A 10,711-nucleotide genomic window follows, 5' to 3' on the forward strand; every position below is an offset into this window, starting at 1 on the left:
CCTTTATCGGAGCACAACAATACGTTACATTATAGTACTTTCTAGATCACGGTAAGGTACGTAATAACTACCATATCTATACGGAAAGCATTTCACCTTCGTTTATGATGAGGTAAGTACATTGGCTTCAGCAGAACTTTGCTTACAGAGGACGATAAGTACGACAGTTCCACAGAATTATCTTACAGCAAAACGCACATTTAGCACTACAGGGCACGCATTTGAGTGATTAATTTGGTACTTAAACCATTTATTTATCAATATTGTTGAATTAAAAAGAAAGTTTTTTGTTATACATTTCATTCCATTGCTGTAATCTGCAACACCTGAGGATACAATTGCATTAATCCTCAGGGGGGGGGGGGTACACGCTTACTTTGTGTATCATGTGTTTGGCAAGCTCAAGGAGTCCTAGCTAATATGGTATTTGCTAATACAACTTTACACATCGGTACCATATTTCTCATATTTCTCTAACACATAAATTACACAGATATCTGTTCATTTAACTGAGAGACAAACATTTTTTTTATTACGTCAGTGACACATGTTTACGCAATCACACAGTTGGATAATTTCACACTTATGAAATTCTATTTTGTCTGTACTTTGTGAAATGTTCATATTTTTTCAAAACAATTGTGATACTATGAGAGCTTTAAATGATGTATTTGGTATGGGATCACGATTTTTAAAGTACGTTTGATGTAGATGACACGTTTGACATAAGCAGAGAATTCTTTTAGGTTTTGAAATTATTGGAGGAAGCTACAACGATTTTGAGAGTTGACTGAGGTGTTATGATATTATTACAATGACTATGTGTATTACGCTGTTTCGGTATGTTTATGATCAATAAGCTGATACTATATGAGTTATTTGATTATGCTACGTATCTGTTATGATGAAATATTGAAGACGTGTCGACGAATAAGGTAACGAATAATGAATAGTGGTTAGGGACTCTGGTTTGAAAAAAAGGTTGTTGAAAACCAAGAATCGTACTTTAAGAGTTATGAAATGTATGTAAATTTTTTGGACACTACTATATTTATAGGACTTTATTTTCTACACATTTGTAATGCAAATTCTTGACCAGTGAAATTTTTTATATGAGACTGCCACTGTAGCGGAAACTGGTGTCGTAAATATTTCGGTAAGACAGTTAAGTGACCACCTGCACGTAATGCGTCGTGGGCACCCAGCTGGGCGACAGCCACCTGGAAACAAGCCATTAGTGTGTGCCTTTCAGAGGCACAGGTAAAAAAAAAGGGGGCCATTATGCTAGCTATTGACATTTCTTTGTAGAAAGCGTCGCAAATACGACACGCTCAAACTTGAAAACATATGATTATTTACTGAAATGAAATGATGAGAAACATTCCATGTCTATTGTCTTGCTAGTTGGAAGATTGTTTACTACACTATGAAACGCCATATGGCTAGCGAAGGACGTTTCACGCCTTGCTTCGCCTATTTTGTTTAATATCTAGTTTCTAGCTGCCCTGCATCATTCGTTGAAGTAAAATTTTATAGATGTACTAATATAAATATTTTATGCCTACAGACCCAGTAAAGAATAACTTCGTGATATACTTCCAAAAAAATGAGGGAGCACAAAAAGACATTGCCCTTCACAGGAACTGCATACATAATTTTCTTTTCAAGTACTTGGTAATTTATTTCATTGAATAAGTAGTTGTGCACCTTTTAATTACTTAGACATTAAGATGTAAATAGACATTGTCCTTACCTGCGTTGTTGTCTTTAGTGTACTATTTTTTCTGCTTGTGGGTTTGTCATGTTTAGATATAAGGTATTACATTTATTGCTGCTTGCTTTGCTTACTTCCACTTTTTTGTCCTTGCTGTTTGTGTTAATTTGTTTTGTGTTGCTGCATTGCGTCGTCCCTTAGTTTAGCATCTGAGCTCAGTAGGTTTAAGTTAGCTTAAGAGGGGGTAGACTATATAAGAAACTATGATGAATTGGAAGATAAGCATTGAGAAGCTATATGAAAATGATTTGGCCAAAAAAGTAGTGTACAGTGGAGGAAAACTATTTTTGAAAGAGGATGTGAACAAAATACAGAAAGCATGCTTGGATAGGATATTTTGGCGGAAGCAAATGTTGAGATCAGACGAAAGATCTACAGAATGACGTTTTGGGTTGGACTGCAGTACCAAATGTTACACTGAAAACAAACCCTGTCCTTTCCTTGTGTTATCCCACTATGTGTTTGTGTACCCTTGTGTATTTATGTTCTTCCGGTCTTTATATGTTTATCTGATAAGATTTATATTGTAGAATTTTTCTAATACTCAGTTACATGAACTATGATGAGGAATACTGTTATCCTCAAATATAATGTGCATTAATAATATGTTATTTACTTTGTAAAGATATTTAGACATTATTTATCTGTTCTGTTTTGATGCTCATGTGTGAAGTTGATGTTTCAAATGTTATTCTGATCTTTTATGTATGTACTTATGTCGAAATTTTTGTAACACTGATGTATTTGCTATTTCGATTCTTTTGTATAGCCTGTACTACTACAAATGTTATCTGTATTGTTATGTTCTTTAATGATACATTTTGTACCTTTGTTATTGTATTCTCATGTTACAAAATTGTAATTGACACCAGTTCACCAAATTAAGTAACTTGTAAATTACATTTCACTGCACACGTTTCTGTTGGTCATTGTATATGGACAATATGTGAGAAGTAGGGACTGATAGTGTTTGCACGTGTGTTAATAATTCATAAGGGACTGGATAACAGCATTGCTGGTTGTAAGGACATTTCAAAAACAATTTTTGTGAGTACACAAGTGGTGGTTATGGACTTGCTATATTATCCACAACTCTCTTCAATGGTGATTGTGCGCCTGCACAGTCAAACAGATGGCTGCTGGCCATCTCTACAAGGACTACAGTGGGTCTACACCTTTGATGACCCACCAATACCATTATTGCTACAAGGACTGCAGTGGGTCTGCACCTCTGGTGGCCCACAAATAGTAATCTCTACCAGGACTACAGTGGGTCTGCTCTGTGATGACCTACCTACCGATAGTCTTCAACGTCGACTGACTCTGCTGTGGCCCATTACCTGTCTGCATGTCAAGAGTCAGCACTGTCTTTCGATGGAAGGACAACACTACTTCTTCAAGACTACTTAGCAATCGACTACTTCGAAGTGCAATTTGTTTTATTGCTCAGACTTTGAAAAAACCATTGCAATTTTACTATGATGAACGATCAGGACTGTCTTTATGGACTGTGAGAGAATTTTAGCTTCTGACCAACATTGTATCAATAAGTGTGTGCTTTTGATATCTTTGTTATAGTAATTATGAAAAATTTTATCAAATCATTGTTGGCCACTGCCCAAAACAATTTGTAAAAATTTTTTGTGGGGAGCATGGGGGCTATGTAAGTAGCCTGTTTAGGTTTTCTTATTGGTAACGCCGCTTAGCGCTCGGTATGAAAAATCACTGGCTGTGCTGTTCGCAGTCTGTGTTTAGTTTGCATTGTTTTCTGCCATTGTAGTGTCGGGCAGCTGCAGCTGGGTGCTAACAGCGCGTAGCGTTGCGCAGTTGGAGGTGAGCCGCCAGCAGTGGTGGACGTGGGGAGAGAGATGGCGGAGTTTTGAATTTTGTAAGAATTGGCGTCACAAACTGATATATATATATATATATATATATATATATATATATATATATATATATATATATATATATATATATATATCATGACTATTAAGGTAAATACATTGTTTGTTCTGTATTAAAATCTTTCATTTGCTAACTATGCCTATCAGTAGTTAGTGCCTTCAGTAGTTTGAATCTTTTATTTAGCTGGCAGTAGTGGCGCTGGCTGTATTGCAGTAGCTTGAGTAACGAAGATTTTTGTGAGGTAAGTGATTTGTGAAACGTATAGGTTATTGTTAGTCAGGGGCATTCTTTCGTAGGGATTTTTGAAAGTCAGATTCCGTTGCGCTAAAAATATTGTGCCTCAGTTTAAGCACAGTCGTGTAAAATTTTTCTAAGGGTACGTTTCATAGCTATCGATTAATGAGTTTTTCGCCGGCTTTGGTGCCTTGGACATGAGCTAATACCTTAAGAATTTGCATGAAGGGAAGACTAGCAGCCACGTTGCACGGGAGAATGTGAAATGTGTTCATATGTAGTAAAAACATGAGATATCCGCTCGTTTTCGTCATTTGCTATCTAATCGACTTAATGTCAGATCGCCACATTGACCGCTTTTCTCTCTGAAACGATTACATTTATCGTCTGCAAAGCTATGTCGCGTGCTGCGATATGCGGAGACACTAAAAGCACCATAGTAGAACACAGAAGTAGCTTCTAAGTTGATGTAATAGCCAGTAAGAGGCAGTACAATTCTAGTTTAGTTATGGATTTTTGACTTTTTAGCCGGATTTGGTGCCTTGGACATGAGCTAGGACCTTAAGATTTTGCACGAAAGGAGGATTAGCAGCCAAGTTACACGAGAGAATGTGAAAAAGTGATCATATGTAGTAAAAACATTTGAAGTCCATCCGTTTTCTTCATTTGCTATCGAATCGACTTAATGTGAGATGGTCACATTGGCCGCTCTTCTCTCTGAAACGGTTACATTTATCGTGTACAAAGAGTATGTCGCGTGCTGCGGAATGCGGAGCCACTGAGAGCACCGTAGTAGAACACAAAAGAAGCTTCTAAGGTGACGTAATAGCCAGTAAGAAGCAGCATAATAATAGTTTTAGCTATCGATTATTGAGTTTTTGGCCGGCATTTGTGCCTTGGACATGAGCTAAAACCTTAAGAATTTGCATGAAGTGGAGACTAGCAGCCACGTTGCACGGGACAATGTGAAAAGTTTTCATATGTAGTAAAAACCTGAGATATCCGCCCGTTTTCGTCATTTGCTATTTAATCTACTTAATGACAGATCGTCACATTGGCCGCTCTTCTCTCTGAAACGGTTACATTTATTGTGTGCAAAGCTAAGTCGCGTGCTGCGGAATTTAGAGACACTAAAAACACCATAGTAGAACACAGAAGAAGCTTCTAAGTTGATGTAATAGCCAGTAAGAAATATTACAACTCAAGTTTCGATATCGATTTTTGACTTTTTAGCCGGCTTTGGTGCCTTGGACATTAGCTAGGTCCGTACGATTTTGCATGAAGGGAGGACTAGCCACCACGTTGCACGCGAGAATGTGAAAAGTGTTCTTATGTGCTAAAAACCTATGAAATCCCTCCATTTTCGTCATTTGCTATCGAATGACTTAATGTTACTTCGTCACATAGGCCGCTCTTCTCCGTGAAACGGTTACATTTATCGTGTGCAAAGCTATGTCGCGTGCTGCGGAATGCGGAGACACTAAAAGCACCATAGTAGAACACAAAAGAAGCTTCTATGTTGATGTAATAACCAGTAAGAAGCAGTACAACTCAAGTTTTAGTTAACGATTTTTGACTTTTTAGCCGGCTGTGGTGCCTTGGACATGAGCTAGGACCTTAAGATTTTGCATCAAAGTAGGACTAGCAGCCACGTTGCACGGGAGAATGTCAAAAGTGTTCATATGTAGTAAAAATCTAAGAAATCCGCCAGTTTTCGACATTTGCTATCGTATCGACTAAATGTCAGATCGTCACATTGGCCGCTCTTCTCTCTGAAACGGTTACATTTATCGTGTGCAAAGTGTATGTCGCGTGCTGCGGAATGCGGAGTCACTGAAAGCACTATAGTAAAACACAGAAGAAGCCTCTATGTTGATGTAATAGCCAGTAACAAGCAGTACAATTGAAGTTTAGTAATCGATTTTTCACTTTTTAGCCGGCTTTGGTGCCTTGGCCATGAGCTAGGACCTTATGATTTGCATGAATTGAGGAGTAGAAGCCACGTTGCACGGGAGCATGTGAAAAGTGTTCATATGTAGTAAAAACCTGAGAAATCCGCCAGTTTTCGTCATTTACTATCCAATAGACTTAATGTCAGGTGGTCACATTGGCAGCTCTTCTGTCTGAAACGGTTATATTTATCATGTGCAAAGCTATGTCGCGTGCTGCGGAATGCGGAAACACTAAATGCACCATACTAGAACACAGAAGAAGCTTCTAAGTTTATTTAATAGCCAGTAAGAAGCAGTACATTTAAAGTTTAGTTATCGATTTTTGACTTTTTCGCCGTCTTTGGTGCCTTGGACTTGAGCTAGGACATTAAGATTTTGCATGATGGGAGGACTAGCAGCCACGTTGAACGGGAGAATGTGAAAAGTGTTCGTGTGTAGTAAGAACCTAAGAAATCCGCCCGTTTTCGTCATTTGCTATCGAATCGACTTAATGTCAAATGGTCACAATGGCCGCTCTTCTCTCTGAAACGGTTACATTTATCGTGTGCAAAGCTATGTGACGTGCTGCGGAATGCGGAGACACTAAAAGCACCATAGTAGAACACAGAAGAATCTTCTAAGTTTATTTAATAGCCAGTAAGAAGCAGTACACTTCAAGCTTTAGTTAACCATTATTGACTTTTTGCCGGCTTTGGTGCCTTGAACATGAGCTAGAACCTTAAGGTTTTGCATGAAAGTACGTCTGTACGCCACGTTGCACGGAAGAATGTGAAAAGTGTCCATATGTAGTAACAACATGGGAAATCCGACCGTTTTCGACGTTTGCCATCGAATTGACTTATTACCAGATCGTCATATTGGTCACTTTTCTCTGTGAAACCTTTACCTTTATCGTCTGTAAAATTATGTCTCGTGTAGCGGTATGCGGAAAAAACTGAAAATATTATATTAGAACACAGAAAAAGCTTCTAAGAAGATGTAATCACCAGTAAGAAGTAGTACTATTCATGTTTTATTTATCGGTAATTCACTTATTTTCCGGCTTTTGTGCAGTGGACTTGAGCTAGGACCTTACGATTTCCATTAAAGTACGTCTGTACGCCACGTTGCACGGGACAATGTGAAAAGTGTACATAATAGTAACAACATGAGGAATCCGCCCCCTTTCGGCATTTGCTATCGAATCGAATGTGTTGCCAGATCTCCACATTGGCCGGTTTTCTCTCTGAATAAGTTACACTTATCATCTGGAAATTTATGTCGCGTGTTGCAATATGCGGAAAAAACTGAAAACATCATATTAGAACTCAGAAAAAGCTTCTAAGAAGATGTAATCGCCAGTAAGAAGCAGTAGTATTCAAATTTTAGTTATCGGTGATTCACTTATTTGCCGGCTTTGGTGCATTGGACATGAGCTAGGACCTTACGATTTTGCATGAAATTACGTCTGTAGGCCACGTTGTACGGGACAATGTGAAAGGTGTACATAATAGTAAGAACATGAGAAATCCGCCCGTTTTCGTTATTTGCGTTCGAATCGACTTAATGCCAGATCGTCACATTGGCCGGTTTTCTCTCTGAAACGGTTACATTCATCGTCTGCAAAGATATGTCGCTTGCCGCGGTATGTGGAGACACTAAAAGCAACATAGTATAACACAGAAGCACATTATTAGAAGATGTAATCGCCAATAAGAAGCAGTACTATTCAAGTTTTAGTTATCGGTTATTCACTTATTTGCCGCCTTTGGTACATTGGACATGACCGACGACCTAAAGATTTTGCATGAAACGACTTCTGGAAACCACATTGCACGGGGGAATGTGGAAACTGTTCATATGTACTAAAAACTAGAGCCAACCGCCCGCTTCCGTCATTTGCAACCGAAACTATTTTATTGCAACATCTTCACATTGGCCGCTTTTCTCTCTGAAACAGTTACATTTATCATCTGCAAAATTATGACGTGTTTTCCGGTATGCGGAGAAAACTGAAAACATCATATTAGAACACAGAAAAAGCTTCTAAGAAGATGTAATCGCAAGTAAGAAGCAGTACTATTCAAGTTTTAGTTATCAGTTATTCACTTATTTGCCGCATTTGGTACATTGGTCATGACCGACGACCTTCAAGATTTTGCATGAAACGACGTCTGGAAACCACATTGCAAGGGGGAACATGGAAAGTTTTCATATGTATTAAAATCCTCAGAAATCCGCCCGCTTTCGTCATTTGCTATCGAATCGAATTATTTGCCAGATCTTCACATTGGCCGATTTTCTCTCTGAAACGGTTACATTTATCGTCTGGAAATGTATGTCGCCTATTGCAATATGCGGAAAAAACTGAAAACATCATATTTGAACACAAAAATTTTCTAAGAAGATGTAATCGAAAGTAGCAAGCAGAACTATACTATTGACTTATTTGCCGGCTTTGGTACATTGGGCATGAGCTAGAACCTTAAGATTTTGCATAATATTACGTCCGTACGCCACGTTGCACGCGAGAATGTGGAATGTGTTCATATGTAGTAAAAACCTCATAAATCCGACCGCTTTCGTCATTTGCTATCTAATCGAATTAATTGCGAGATCTTCACATTGGCCGCTTTTCTCTCTGAAACGGTTACATTTATCGTCTGGAAATTTGTGTCAAGTGTTTGCAATATGCGGAAAAAACTGAAAACATCATGATAGAACACAGAAAAAGCTTCTAAGAACATGTAATCGAAACTAGGAAGCAGTACTACTCAAGTTGTAGCTATCGGTTATTCACTAATTTGCCGGCTTTGGTGCATTGGACATCAGTTCAAATGGCTCTGAGCACAATGGGACTCAACTGCTGAGGTCATTAGTCCCCTAGAACTTAGAACTACTTAAACCTAACTCACCTAAGGAGATCACACACATCCATGCCCCAGGCAGGATTCGAACCTGCGACTTTAGCAGTCGCACGGTTGGACATGCGTTAGGACCTTAAGATTTTGCATGAAAGTACGTCTGTACGCCACGTTGCACGGGAGAATGTGAAAAGTGTTAATATGTACTAACAACATGAGAAATCCGCCCGTTTTCGACATTTGCCATTGACTCGACTTATTGCCACATCTTCACATTGGCCGCTTTTCTCTCTGAAACGGTTACATTTATCGTCTGCAAAATTATGTCGCGGTTTGTGGTATGCGGAAAAAGCTGAAAACATTATATTAGAACACAGAAAAGGCGTATAAGAAGATGTAATCGAAAGTAGGAAGCTGTACTATTCAAGTTTTAGTTACCGGTTATTCACTTATTGGCCGGATTTGGTTCATTGGACATGACCGACGACTTTAATATTTTGCATGAAAGTACGTCTGCACGCCACGTTGCACGGGAGAATGTGAAAAGTGTACATATTAGTAACCACATGAGAAATCCGCCCGTTTTCGTCATTTTCCGTCGAATCGACTTAATGCGAGATCGTCACATTGGTCGCTTTTCTCTCTGAAACTGTTACATTCATCGTCTGCATAGTTATGTCGCTTGCCGCGGTATGCGTAGACACTAAAAGCATCATAGTAGAACACAGAAGAAGATTCTAAGCAGATGTAATCGTGCAGTAACAAGCAGTACTTCTCAAGTTTTAGTTATCGGTTATTCACTTATTTGCCGGCTTTGGCGCATTGGACATGAGCTGGTACCTTAAGATTTTGCATGAAACTACGTCTGTACACCACGTTGCACGGAAGAATGTGAAAGGTTTCATATGTAGTAACCACAAGAGATATCCGCCCGTTTTCGACATTTGCCACCGAATCGACTTAATGCCAGATCGTCATATTTCCCGCTTTTCTCTCTGAAAACGTTATATTTATCGTCTGCAAAATTAAGTCGCGTGTTGCGGTATGCGGAAAAAACTGAAAACATCATATTCGAACACAGAAATAGCTTCTAAGAAGATGTAATAGCCAGTAAGAAGCAGTACTATTCAAGTTTTAGTTATCGGTTATTCCCTTATTTGTCGGCTTTGGTGCATTGGACAAGAGCTAGGACCTTACGATTTTGCATAAAAGTACGTGTGTACGCCAGAATACAGCATTATCAGTTGTCAAACGGCTTCTAAAACCGAACTGTTCATTTGACAGCAAATTGTGTGATATAAAATTATCAATTAACCTTACAAGCACAGCCTTTTCGGTAACTTTTGCAAACACTGATGGAATAGAAGTAGGTCTAAAATTATCTACATTATCCCTTTCTCCCTTTTCATAAAGCGGCTTTACTGCTGAGTACTTTAATCGCTCAGGAAACTGACCAATTCTAAAGGAAAAATTGCAAATATGGCTAAATACAGGGCTAACATGTGCAGCACAGTACTTAAATATTCTGCTAGGCACTCCATCATATCCATGAGAGTCCTTATTTCTTCAGTGATATAGTTACTGACTCAATCTCTCTCTTGTTTGTATCACAGAGGAGTATTTCAGACGTCAATCTCAGAAAATTATTTGCTAAGAAATTTGTATGATTTCCTGTTGAAACTAAATTTTTATTTAGTTTGATTGTGACTACTTCTAACATTTTGATATAATTCGCGCTATGATCTACATGAAATCATTATCCCACTAGTCAGCCAACTGTGCTGTCTATTACTGCTAGTACCCCATTCAGAATGTTCTAATGGAAAACAACTCTCAAAGAGCATGAGAAATGTGCCATGGAAAGCATTGTATTTATCATCTGTATTATTGGCACTATAAACATCTTGCCACACTTGTTCCTTGACAAGTTTTAAAAACACTCTATTGCTGTTGGATTGACTTTCCTACGTTCTTTGTAACTAAATATGACATTGGGTTGAGTA

The sequence above is a fragment of the Schistocerca gregaria genome, unplaced genomic scaffold, assembly GCF_023897955.1.
Source record: "Schistocerca gregaria isolate iqSchGreg1 unplaced genomic scaffold, iqSchGreg1.2 ptg000404l, whole genome shotgun sequence".
NCBI classification, from domain to species: Eukaryota; Metazoa; Arthropoda; class Insecta; order Orthoptera; family Acrididae; genus Schistocerca; species Schistocerca gregaria.